Source organism: Coptis chinensis, chromosome 6 (assembly GCF_015680905.1).
Source record: "Coptis chinensis isolate HL-2020 chromosome 6, ASM1568090v1, whole genome shotgun sequence".
NCBI lineage: Eukaryota > Viridiplantae > Streptophyta > Magnoliopsida > Ranunculales > Ranunculaceae > Coptis > Coptis chinensis.
Window position 1 is genome coordinate 82,705,849 of NC_141461.1, and position 13,200 is coordinate 82,719,048.

Here is a 13,200-nt window from a genome sequence, read left to right on the forward strand (position 1 = left end):
TAAAATGGAAACATCCAAATTAATTAAGTTTCTAACCGAAGCCCATTACACATGATACGATGATATTAGATTCCCACACATGCGTAACGACCATGAATCAGTATATCAAATTCTTTCGCCGGTATAGAATCGACAAAACTTGGTCACCCAATCATGCTACGACTATCATGTTATAGCTCTATGACTTCATTATACAATTATAATCATATGCTTTAACGGAAAATAAACGTAATTCAAAACCTTGCGCTCCGATACCAAATGTAAGCATAAATTTAATAGAGAGGATCATGAATCACATATTATTTCACATAATATGAAGAATGTAAATAATGAATCAATAAAAGGTTGTACCTTGATCCATAGTGAAAATAATGTGTAGAATCCGATAATGAAAAGCAAATCACCGTTTCTCTTCCAAACCTTTATAAGCTTTAATGTGTTTATTGTTGTAGTAGAGAAATATGTGGTTTCTCCACTCTTATATAAGGATGGAGAGAGGACGGTGGTTTCAAAGTCCTTTAGTCTTCCACCTTCCCATAATTGGTGGAGTAAGTTATTTAACCTTCTTCTCTTAATTAGCTAATGTAATTAAGGCATGAGTAATAGGATATTTACTTAAGGAGTAACCCCCACATCAATTTAGAAACTGAAACTCTATAAGGTTTTGACTGGTTGACCACTTTATGGAGGATATGATATAGTGGTCTTTGGACTATTATATCATATCTTACATTGACATACCAAGTAACAAGTTGAGTGCATACCGTATTATACTAGCAATAAGTACTATCAAAAAGTATTCAAGAAAGAATTGTTACCTGCATGCGCTCTGATTCCTCAGGCTTGTTCTTTGTTTTGTCTCTGTGCTTGGTTAGACCCTCCTGCTTGAAAAGGCAGTTCAAAAGATGTTAGTTATACAAATACATGAAAAAGATAATGCGCCCAAGGTGAAAAATAACTGAATAGAACTAACCATTCTGCATATAGTATCTAAAATAAATACGAACAAGTATTTATTTTTTCTTTCTCTTATCATTTTCTCGGGATTCGTGTTGTTTTTGAGATTTGATTTCACCTTCTTCGTCGTCATCACTATCTGAAATCCTCGCTACTCTTCTGTGTTTCCCATCCTCAAAATACTAAATGTTCATTTTTTTTTTATATTATATATATTTCACTATTTTTCAAGCATGGGCCTTTTGCATAGGAACTGTGGGCCTATAAATGCAGGCCCATTTAGTTTCATACTCATCATCAAGATACCAAATATATTATATATATTTCACTATTTTTCATTTTTTGACATAAATTATCATTTTATTTTATAGAACCAAGACGACGTTGTGTTTGGATTTTGGTATTTCATTTAATTGGACTATATCAAGATAATGTAAAATGAAATATTAGCTAGTTTGGTCATGGGATCAAGTCATGGTAAAACACCAAAAAGAAGCAAAACCAAAAAAATTAAAATGTGACTATTGATTCCAAGGTCTAGTTTAGAACTTAGACATATCAAGGTCATGAATATGTTGATCTTGTCATCGAACTGCATTATATCTGTCTACTTTTTGAGTTGTATATATGGTTTTTCTTCAAAGCTTGTTGCCTATACATACATTTGCAACTATCGAGAACGAGAACACTACAATCCAAACTTGTAGGAAAAGAATAATGTTTGCCAAGAGAAAGGCATCTTGAATATATGTGTATTGTCTTCAACAATCATATATTTAACGCATCTGAAAGTTTGGTACTTATAAGAAGCCATTAGTCCTCTATCAAGTTTTGAACTATCCTATAAACTAATTTCCATGGCTTCTTTTGCACCTTTGTGTCCTCGGGAAAATTCTCTACTTCTCGAAAGATTTCCTAGTTTTGGTCTCAAAAGCACTAGAAGAGTTTCCCATGTTGGACTTGATTTTTTGGTTCGGGGACACCATATGGTTCCTTTCGCTTTGATGCAATCTGTTAAACCCAAGCGATTTGTCGGTCTGAGAGAAGCAAACTCAAACTGGATCTCTTCAATTTGATACTTACATGGCTAAAATGGCAAAACAGGTGCATAAGGCCCTTGATGAGGCAGTACCATTGCGACATCCCCTGAAAATTCATGAAGCAATAAGATATTCGCTCCTTGCTGGTGGAAAGCGAGTCCGACCAATTTTATGCATTGCCTCATGTGAATTAGTGGGAGGTGATGAAGCGGCCGACGCCCAATTGCTTGTGCAATCGAAATGATACATACCATGTCACTCATTCATGATGACCTCCCTTGTATGGACTGTTAGAATAGTTGTATGAACACAGCAACTAAAGTAGAACAGAAGGAACAGTAGCAATAAAGGAACAAGGACGCCGATGGCGGGAATAACCAAGGCGCGGATTAAAGTCGTCCTTAAGGAAATATTTAAGCCCCTTCCAATGGGTGCGAGAAAGGCAAGCGATGGCGTCTTCCTCACAGGATTCAATGGTTAACAGCAGACCTGACTTTGCACTAGAACGGACTACCCTCTAGAACGGCAATATAACTCTCTCGGCGGCGGTGGGGGAAGAGAAGAAGAAAAGGACTGGTTTGAGTTTTTACATTTTTCTCGAAGTTGAGTTTCGATCAGGTCTATTCTCTCTATGGACTCACGGTCCTATTTATAGAGGTTAGGAGGAAGAGAGACCAACTCTAATAGAATATCAAACCTGGTCGCTTTCAAGAAAAAAGGCAAAACAAGTTTAGGCTATTGGTCAAACCACTACCCACAACAGTAAGCCCAAGACCAGGCTCGAACCCTACCCGATGTGGTGGATAACCAATGTGGGACTATCTACTATGCACTAAAGTAGAGAGAACACCATTTGTTCATCTCCTCCACTTTGCACACACACACTAGTATTTAGAAATACACAAGAGATTCCAACAATCCCCCACTATTTCAAAATACTAATAGTCCCCCACTATTTTGGAATAGGATATTACAAAAGAAATGGGTTAACGAAATGCCAGAGAGAATCGAAAAAACAATGCATAAGATACTGGTACTTTACGGGCTTGAACCAGTCATAGGGTAACATGTCTTATAATACGTGAAAGTGGTGGATTAAAAAATCTTTGAACCAACATTCCCTTGTAGTAAAATAGAGGACATGCACCCACATTGCTCTTTCATTATATGCCCTGTTTCTATTGTTGCGCTTTTTTGCCCCTACGCATTTTGTGTTCCATGAATGCTCTAGAGTACTTGCCTGAATACTCATAAGAACCGACCCAGTTCTACATTCACGTAGGTGGATATCCATAAAGTGTACATTGCAATTAAAATACACTATCTCATTATAAAAAAAATGGACTATGGATTCCAATAAGAGTAAAATAACTCATCCTTTCTCATTGCAATTCAAGTTATACTAAGTATACAAAAAATGCTATCTAGTCATAGGGTGGGACGTCTCAAAGAAAGATAATAGCATACCAGAGCGACGAGGTGACTTGTTTTTCCCTTTGAACCTAATTCATGGGATCTCCAATCAGATAGGTGGGGTTGCCGTCAGTGTCGCCCTCTATCTAAGGCAAAAGTCCCATCCCCTTCGACGTATAACCACTTGCCTCCAAAGAAGTGGTGAGCTTAGACATGTGGCCAAACTAAGTCTAACCTAACATAATCTCTAGCAGCTGCTTGATTAAGTTATATCTCAACTTACATGTATTCTTTTCCCATTGCACATAAGATAACATGTCTTAGCTATTGCAATGAGGCAGGTTGCAAAGCATATACACATCGAGGAGGTTTTAGAGCCAATGGGAAGATTTGCCAAGAGGTTGCTAACCCACTCAGCATCATCACATGCCTTTTCTAAGGCGATTAGCTTGGATGATATCCAAGACACTCAATTTCCACCAAAGGTAAACACATAAACATTACTGGATCCAGTTTATAATATTTTACCCTTCTAACAATGATGGAAATCTACTAAATATTAGTCCATAATCAATGGCTCTACTATAGTACTTGGATAATCTGACAATATACATCAAAGTTCCTTATAAGGACACAATGGGTTATCAGCTCAGTATGTCATTAATGTAGGCAATGTCATGTCTCACATACATTATCCATCAAGTACAATTGGCTACCAATGATATTGACATATTTATTATGAGAAAACACAAGGATATTATTTTTCATAAGATGGATATTTGCCACAAAAGGTGTTAACACATGCTTACTATCATAATACCCATACTTTTCAATGAAAAATATTTCTACTAAGTGCTATAACAATATAATGAGACCAACATGAGTTTTAATTCCTATATTCACCAGTCATTCAATTCTGTAGTGCCCGAAATTCCCTTATACCATCCGGCCGGTCTGGTTTAAGGTACGCTGTGGCCTTCAACCATATTTAAACGTCAACATCTTGACAACTGAATATAACAGTTATAGAAATGAGTTTAACAACATAATAAACTATCATTTTCAATGATGGTTTATGATGTGTTTCAAATAGGAATTTCTCTATCTCATGCACATTCTCAATGCTAGCACTCATGATATTAAATCATCTAAACAAAGAGAGATTAACACATATGTCTTACTTTACTCTAAAGAAAGTACACATTTTTTTTTTATCAACAACGGTACTTTGACATCCATATAACACTAATATGTTGTTGAATTGCTCATGCCATTTATAGGTGCTTGAATCAACTCATACAAAGATTTAACTAAATTATATACCTTCAGCTCATCACCTGGTACTACTTGGTATTGTAGTTCCGCACAACTACTCAACTAGAGTCTTTAGAATTATGTAGAAGAAATTCTAGTTATATGAGCAAGGTTTCAAAATAGTATAAATCTTGTCTCACGATTGAAAACCCCTTGGCTATTATTATTAGCATTGTATTTTGCAATACAACTATCACGTTTTAGTTTTCTCTTGAAGATCCAATTCAACCTATAGATCCCCAATAAATCAAGAGTCTAGTTTAGAGGAGTTGTATCCTTCAAAAAGGACACTTCTCATAGACAGACAACTTCCTTATAGGTTAATGAATCTTCCTCAAGAAACATATAAACATCATCACCGTGAATGGTGGAAAGACTCATTGATAGTCTTCCAAATTTCTTGTGCAGAAATAATGGGATTATCTTATGTAGTTCATTATGAACATTCAACCACTCTATGCCAATTTCTCAGAAATCACAACCTCAAATAAAATTAGCATATAAGACATTCAATAATAGTGTGGTATCTACAAAATTGTTATCACTCATGACAACTGAAAACAAACATCACTATTATGAGTTTCACCAATGAACATCTACTTGATAATTCTAGGTCTCAAAAAGACTTCTTTTAGATTCATTCACAATAGCCTTGGCAAGACACCCACACATTTTGAAGCATTTTTGGATAGGCCCAAGACCTTTCCATACTTTGTAGTTCAGTGTCTTTCCAATTATCTTGTGAGATGAACTATGGTAAAACAGTGTTATGCATATGGGTCACCACCCCCCACAGTTCAATAGTTACTCAACCTAATCAAACTTACATGCAAAACACATTATACCGCTACAAACACTAAAAGAAACAACAACAATAAAATGCACTCTTATGACAAGAATATACTTTACTCAAGTCTATGATTCTGGATCATATTAAACATAGTCATATTATGTTCATGTTATCTATATGAAAGGAAATCCACAAAAGATTCTAATGAATCTTAAAGAATAGAAGAATTAGATGAAAAGGGTTTTACCCGAGATAATATCATTATCATCCTTCTTTTCATCATTCAACATTCCAACTGTCATAGGGAGACAATCCACGCACTTGTACATCACCTTGGCTATTTATCCATAGTCATAGGAGGATAATGCCTAATAAGACAATCTACAATCGTTACATCTCCTTGTCTAAAATAGTCATTGGAGGATATTGTCTAAGAAAACAAACCATTACCTTACATCTCCTTGACTAAATTAGGTTTAAGAGGATATTGATTGTTTCCCATATTGTTTCCTCTCGTAGACAACAATGCTCATTACTTAATAATATATGACATGGTTAAACTTCATGCCTATGTTAAATAATGCATTCATGCCAAACATGGTTAATATCATATCATAGGTTCAGAAAAAGTAAACTTTAAATGTACCCCTCATAACAAAAAAGTATACGATATTTAAGCAAATCTAGCCACTGAATATGCAAAACAACTGAGGACTTCACCTCCTTTTTTTTTTTACATGAGCTCAAGCAAGATAGGATACCCTATCAAAAAGACCTCAAGTACTACCACAACATCTAATGGCTCAACCCATTAATGTCTTCAACTAGAAAAATTTACCAATAAACTATCATCAAGTTCAAAGCAAATCCACGATGATTAATATCCAAAACTAGCATGCTATACAACTTTAACATATGCTATATTGGATATAAGCTACAAGTTACTTCATCTAACATGTATTTTCACAATAGTACAATTTTAACCATCGTCTAACAACACGTACACTCAATAGAGGTAAGCAATTATGCATTGAATACATTATAATTACTATCCAAGATTTGAGTGTGATTGATATTAAATATCTTAAGGTCTCTCTTAGACCATCTACATACATCTAACCAATTGAAAAATCGAATTACCATATTTTCCTCCTTCTAGAAAAAACAGTTCAAAAGAACTGTAATTCTGAACCAGCTCATGAAGAATTGGGTATCAAGCCTTATACCATTGGAAAGCTCTTTGAATCAGCTATCCAACACAACAAGCGGATTGCAAAATCGAGCTCTGAGCTGAACGTTATAGCAGTTTCCGTAACGAGTGACGTAGCTGTCAAAAAGATGAACTTTGACGTTTTTCTTGATAGAAATCTTATATTTGACTCCCACAAACGTAGGAGAAAGGTCTACAACCATATAGGGTTTGATAAACCACAAAAGATCAATAAATATTCAATCTTTAATTGGTTTCCCTACCAAAAACGAAATTATTAGAAAATTTCTAAAGTCATAACCTAATAACACAAACAATAACTCAAAGTAAAAGACTTATCTTTTGATTGTCGTATTAAAGCACTCTCCTTTGTTCTACTACAAAAATTCTTTCCTTAAGATTGTTAGAATAGTTGTATGCACACAGCAACTAAAGTAGAATAGAAGGAACAGTAGCAATAAAGAAAAAAAAACGGCGATGGCAGGAATAACCAAAGGCGGATTAGTCGTCCTTAAGGAAAGATTTTGCCCTTCCAATGGTGCGAGAAAGGCAACGATGGCGTCTTCCTCACAGGATTCAATAGTTAACAGCAGCCTGACTTTGCACTAGAACGGACTACCCTCTAGAACAGCAATATAACTCTCTCGGCCGGGCGAGGGAAGAAGAGAAGAAGAAAGGATTGGTTTGAGTTTTACGTTTCTCGAGTTGAGTTTCGATCGGTATATTCTCTCTATGGACTCACAGTCCTATTTATAGAGGTTAGGAGGAAGAGAGACCAACTCCTAATAGAACACTGAAACTTGCTGCTCAAGAAAAAGGCAAAACAAGTTTAGGCTATTGGTCAAACCACTAACCACAATAGTAAGCCCAAGCCCAGGCCCGAACCCTACCCGATGTGGTGGATAACCAATGTGGGACTATCCACTATGCACTAAAGTAGAGAGAACACCTTCATCTCCTCCACTTTGCACACACACACTAGTATTTAGAAATACACAAGAGATTCCAACATGGACGACGATGATTTTCGTTATGGAAAGCTTACTTGTCACAAGGCTTTTGGTGAAGAAACAGCAGTACTTGCAGGTGATGCACTTTTATATCTTGCATTTGAGCATGTAGCAACTGAAACCACGAGTGTGTCTTCGACCGTTGGTTCGGGCCATAGCAATCCGGGCGGCCAGCCCGGTTGGATCGGATGATGGCGGGGAGGTCAAACAGTTGATATTGCTAGTGAAGGAAAAATAATTGATCCGAGTGAATTAGAGTACATACATTTGCACAAGACGGCATTGCTTTTAGAAGCTTCCGTTGTTTGTGGAGTGATCATGGGTGGGGGACACAGCTGTCGGCGTGGATAGATTGCGAAAATATGCAAGGTATATAGGTTTTTGTTTCAAGTGGTGGATGATATTTTGGATGTTACAAAGTCTTGAGGAGGAATTGGGGAAAATGGCGGGAAAGGATTTGGAAAGTGATAAAGCCACATATCCTAAGGCGATGGGGATTGAGAAAGCCAAGGAGTTTGCAAATGCATTGGTAGCAAAAGCTCATGAGGAACTTTCATACTACAATAGCACAAAAGCTGCACCCTGTATCGGTTAAGCTAATTACATTGCACAAAAGCAGAATTAGTCTTTGCAGGTTAGGACAAAGATGTTATTATTGCTTTCCATTGAGCGAGCGGATGAACAAAAAAGTTACTCAACATATATCGGTAGTCCAAAATCTTGGATAAAGAGATGTTGTATTAAATTACTCGTAGATCATCTAAATAGACTTGGGACTTGCATTTTGGTTCCACAAGATATACTAAGCTTTTGTGAAAACTAGGTTCCAGTGCTTTGTTTCCGTTATGTGTATGCACGTTTTATAAGTGCGGTCGTTCTACACTTTACTCTTCTTTATAATTCTAGATCTCATTTAGCTAGTTGTGCTGATATTGAAATTTACTTTTGGCTAAACTACAGATTATTTACATCTTGTTACTTTGAATTGTTACGATTAGTTTGAGTAAATTATACAACAAGCCGCTATCCATTAAGGCATTTGATTCATGGTGGTGGCACTCTGATTTGTTGAAAACCCAAATTGCCTTTGCTAGCGCACCACACCTCCATACCTTTGTTCGAGTTAGTTGTTGGAGTTTGGTTTCAATCTGATCAACTCTGTCTTCTTTTCCAAATGCCTCCGGTACAATACCATGGAGCTTAGGTGTAGCACCAATGTTGTATCTCGTCGACTAATTTGTTAGCTTCAGCTACCATCCCAAAAAAAAAAAAAAATCCAATTACTTTTTTTTTTAAAAATATTTAGAGGGTTAATTCAACAATTATACGTAGTACAATTCAAAAATAACAAAGCATTCATATCTCCATTATGGGCTCAACCAACAATGACAAAACTTCGGTCTTTCGTCTCTCGTCATTTGTCGGGAACACCATGTCCATCTCCATCTTGATACATGCATTGAGCCATTCGAGCAAGGTTCACTACAGCTTCTATATAAGTTTGTGAAAAACTGAATCATCCAATTGATCTTTGTTCATCTTCTTCCATAAGTTGCCGATCATATGTCTAATATATACTGCAAGCAACTTCTTTCGAGACTCGGTTTCATGCATGTAGCCTTTGGATTGATTTTGGCACATCACCTCTTTCAAGCTCGGCCTATGTATAATAAAGAGAAGGAATTTGTAGGTTATATATTCTAATTATATTTGTAATACTCTATCCAAGGCAGTTAGGCAATTTGAGACTAGTTTAAGAAATGTTGCATTATTACACACCTTTGATGTTCCTAAATCATATGAAAGTCGAAGAATCATTGATGAAGAGCATTATAACATTTGGGTGACTTCCTAAGCACTCTAGAGCCTCTTTAGTGATATCTTGTTCTATAAAGAAATAAATATGAACTAGCGAAGGGGCCACGATATTGAAATACATGCATTGCTTAGATATTAAGCCAAATGTTGGTGTATACTTGTTGTAATACCACTTTGCCTCCACCAAATAACTTTTGCATAAAATCATTCACGCGCGATAAAAGTTTAAAGGAATTAACTAATTAATGTGGTAACTTATATCAATTTATCGATTGACTGAATTAACAGTAAGGAAAATGTATTATCTATTAACATGCTTAATTGGGGACATACCGATTGCTTTAGGTATGGTATGGCGTCCCAACCTTGTTCCTTCAGAATAACATAAGCCCAACCTTGTAGAGGGCTAGGAAGCATATTTTCATATAATCTGGAAGTTCTCCTATTGTGTTGATATCCCATCTAAAAATGTCAAACAAGTTGAATCAACACCATATATAGTATATGATACACTGAACTGAAGTAACGTGAGCCAATCTCCTACTAACCTCTCAAAAGCATAAGCTCGTCTAAAGTGCCATAAACATCATAAACATCATCAATGGTTGTTACCATTGTATTTAGTTTTGTGTACCATTTTTTATAGTAATAGAATCTAGGATCACCTATCACTCCAGTTGTCCAAAAGAAACACTCCATCAACCTGTCTCGAGCAAAGCTCAACTTGGGATGGGAGCCTAGACCAAGATCCTCCCACCACCTAAAACATAAAGAATAGAGAGACAGTACATCACTGAATTTTAGTTGGAGGTATAATAATTCAAACTCTTGACATACATCAAGCAACAAATATTAACAACCAATCCCTAACCTTGACATATCCTTCAGATCATTCTGGTGTGTTTCTTGTACCATATTAAAATTCAAAATTGCAAATTTAAATAGATCATGATCAATATCTCCTTCTTTCATGCATACTTCAGTATACCATCTAGCCTCTAATCTTTGCATTCTCTAGTGCGGTGGAAGCTCCAAAGAATGACTCACTAGCTTAGGTAGACTTAGGCTTGTCCCTATAGGTGTTTTGATTTCCTTCAGATATGTGGTTGTTAAGTACTTGGCCTCATCCAGGATATCTTCCCCTTCAAATGCAAGGTGAGAAGCATCATTAAAACTTAACATTCCTTTAATGTCTTCATGTAGGCTTGATTTAAATTGTCCGCTATCATCCTTGAAGCAATTAAAAACATCTGCATCCACACACAAACGAGGAGTTGTGTTGTGCCCTGCACGAAGTATCTAATTTCAATAAGAGAAACTAGCTAGGTTGGCCAATGCAGTACCAATGCTCTGAATTGCAACTGGAGTAGCATTGATCTTTGGTATTTTTGAAACAATAAAACCACATATGAAATCAGAAATTTAAGCAAAACTGTGAAACACAAGAAAACAAACACTGAAGAAAAGCAGCAACAACAAAACAAGATCAATGACAATTTTGTGCCAATCTACAAAAACGTAATAGAGCAACAAAGATAACATCTTGGTAATCGTACAAAAGACGCTTTGGGCCAACCAAGATCAGCCTAGTGCAGAAGTTGAGATGATGTGTTTTCATTACCTCTCTTTCGGTTTCAGCAGAGCTAATTATTAATGATTGTACCATATTTCTTGGAGAGCTTCCAAAAAGAACGGTAAGGCAAGACTCCAAGTTGATGCAAGTTACCTATGATGGGAAGCATAGGAGGGCTATGTGGAAGATTGGGTTTGCTTCCTTGATTACTCTTTTTCATAATACACATTAATTGAAGGAGAAGAAGAGGAAGTAGGAGAAAGATGCACAGATACAAAATTGGGAATGCATCCATTACGATTAGTTCATTTGTTATCCCTGGAATGTGGATAGAGCACTGCATCATCAAACTATAAATAACAAAGTATCTGCATGGCAGTTGTTATTACAGAATTCCAAGAAGTAACCATCTTCTTATATCGTTAACAAAACTAAAAAAACCCAGTATGCGTTTACTGGAAAATGATTAACACTTTGAAAGGGGAGCTTCAAAGGGACACACCTAGCCCTATATATAGAAATGAATGTTGCGCTAGACGTCTAGTCCTAGATAGTTGGACAGTTGATCAATTCACGATCATTATTCACAACTTAATCCACTGGAAAGACCATTAAATACTGCTAGTCCAACTGAAAAGGCCATTAAATACTTTCTTTGTCCAACTATGTTCGGACGCTAGAATAAGTGAACAACTAATGAAAGAAATCATGTGAGAAAAAGACGACCGAAGTAACATAAGATGGTTTGGAGTGAAGCCAAGTACAATGTTGGTCTCTCACACTCTCTCGGTTTACTTTCGGTACAACCGTACAAGGCCCCGCAATTTTATTTCCCTTTGAAGAAACAATGGATGATTGACTAGTCGATATGGTCGGATTAGGGAATTATTATTGTGACTATCGATAATAACGCCACACCTGCAAGATAACTAAACTTTTCAACCAAAGATTGAGGCGTGGTGATTGTGATTTGTGTTCATTAATATTTGGATTTTACTATATTGTTGATACTTCAAGTAGTAATTTTTCTTTTTACCGGTGAGTTGATAACATGAAATGATATACATGGCATGTCAAATGCAATATATGTTGATCTCAATTCTACATCGTTAATTCTCCTACTGTGCTCACTCAACATAATTGAAATTTATGTTGTATGAGACCACCAATAGGTAAATTGTTACATGGCAATCAAGAGTCAAGACCATAAATTTTCGTATGTATGACATTAGCTGTAGTGGTCAGATCTGCAAACAAATCAAACAAAACTAAAATGGCCCCAAGTATTTCATGTTTTGCTCTAGAGACAATTTATACTGTGATGCAACACAGATATTCAGGTCTGCATTACGAACAATGTATACAAGAAATACCTAAAGAGCAAGTGCGGACTAGCAAAGTCGGTAAAACCTTTGGGTGATGATAGGAGGCACGGGGCTCGAACCCGCCAAACATCAAAGAGTTCTTGATCTCATTTAAAAGCGGGCATGCCAAAAAAAAAATACCTAAAGAGAACAATTTGTCGTCATCGTCATTCGACCCTTGAAAAACACTATCTCTCTCTTTGACTGACAGATTATGCTATCTGCGAGGCTAAAAATACAATGAGCGAAAGAAAGGTCCCGCTAGCTAAAATTGGTATTGCTACAACGGCTTCAACGCGACTGTGACATCATCTACCAAATCGCGCAGGTCCTACCAGTAGAAAACACACAAAAGATATAAATAGAAAGAATTGAAAAATGTTCCTCCTCATTAAGTTCTGCACAAACAAGTAGAAGAAAGAGTAATTAAGTGCTAAACAGAGACACCCAAATGCCATCTAGAAGAATATTTGACGAAAGTGCGGACCGGAAGAAGGGAATTCAGGTAGCTCAACCCAAGTATCAAAAATGAAAAATTGCAATGTTTATCAGGTGATTTACTAATAGAAGTACAGTTATCTTGGTTGGATAGAAATCTTACATGGCTTCAATAAATAAAATGCAAAAGGTGAGATAGTAAGAGGGATTCGACCGTTACTGGTGCTTGTTTTCATCTACTAATAGAGGAACACTAACACTAAAAAAGATGAC

General features: G+C 36.3%; 1 pseudogene; it reads left to right on the top strand.

Annotated features, from left to right (window-relative positions):
* The first annotated feature begins 1,814 nt into the window (after positions 1–1,814).
* Positions 1,815–8,359, top strand: LOC147494858 (geranylgeranyl pyrophosphate synthase 7, chloroplastic-like; annotated as a pseudogene).
* The last annotated feature ends 4,841 nt before the right edge of the window (positions 8,360–13,200 follow it).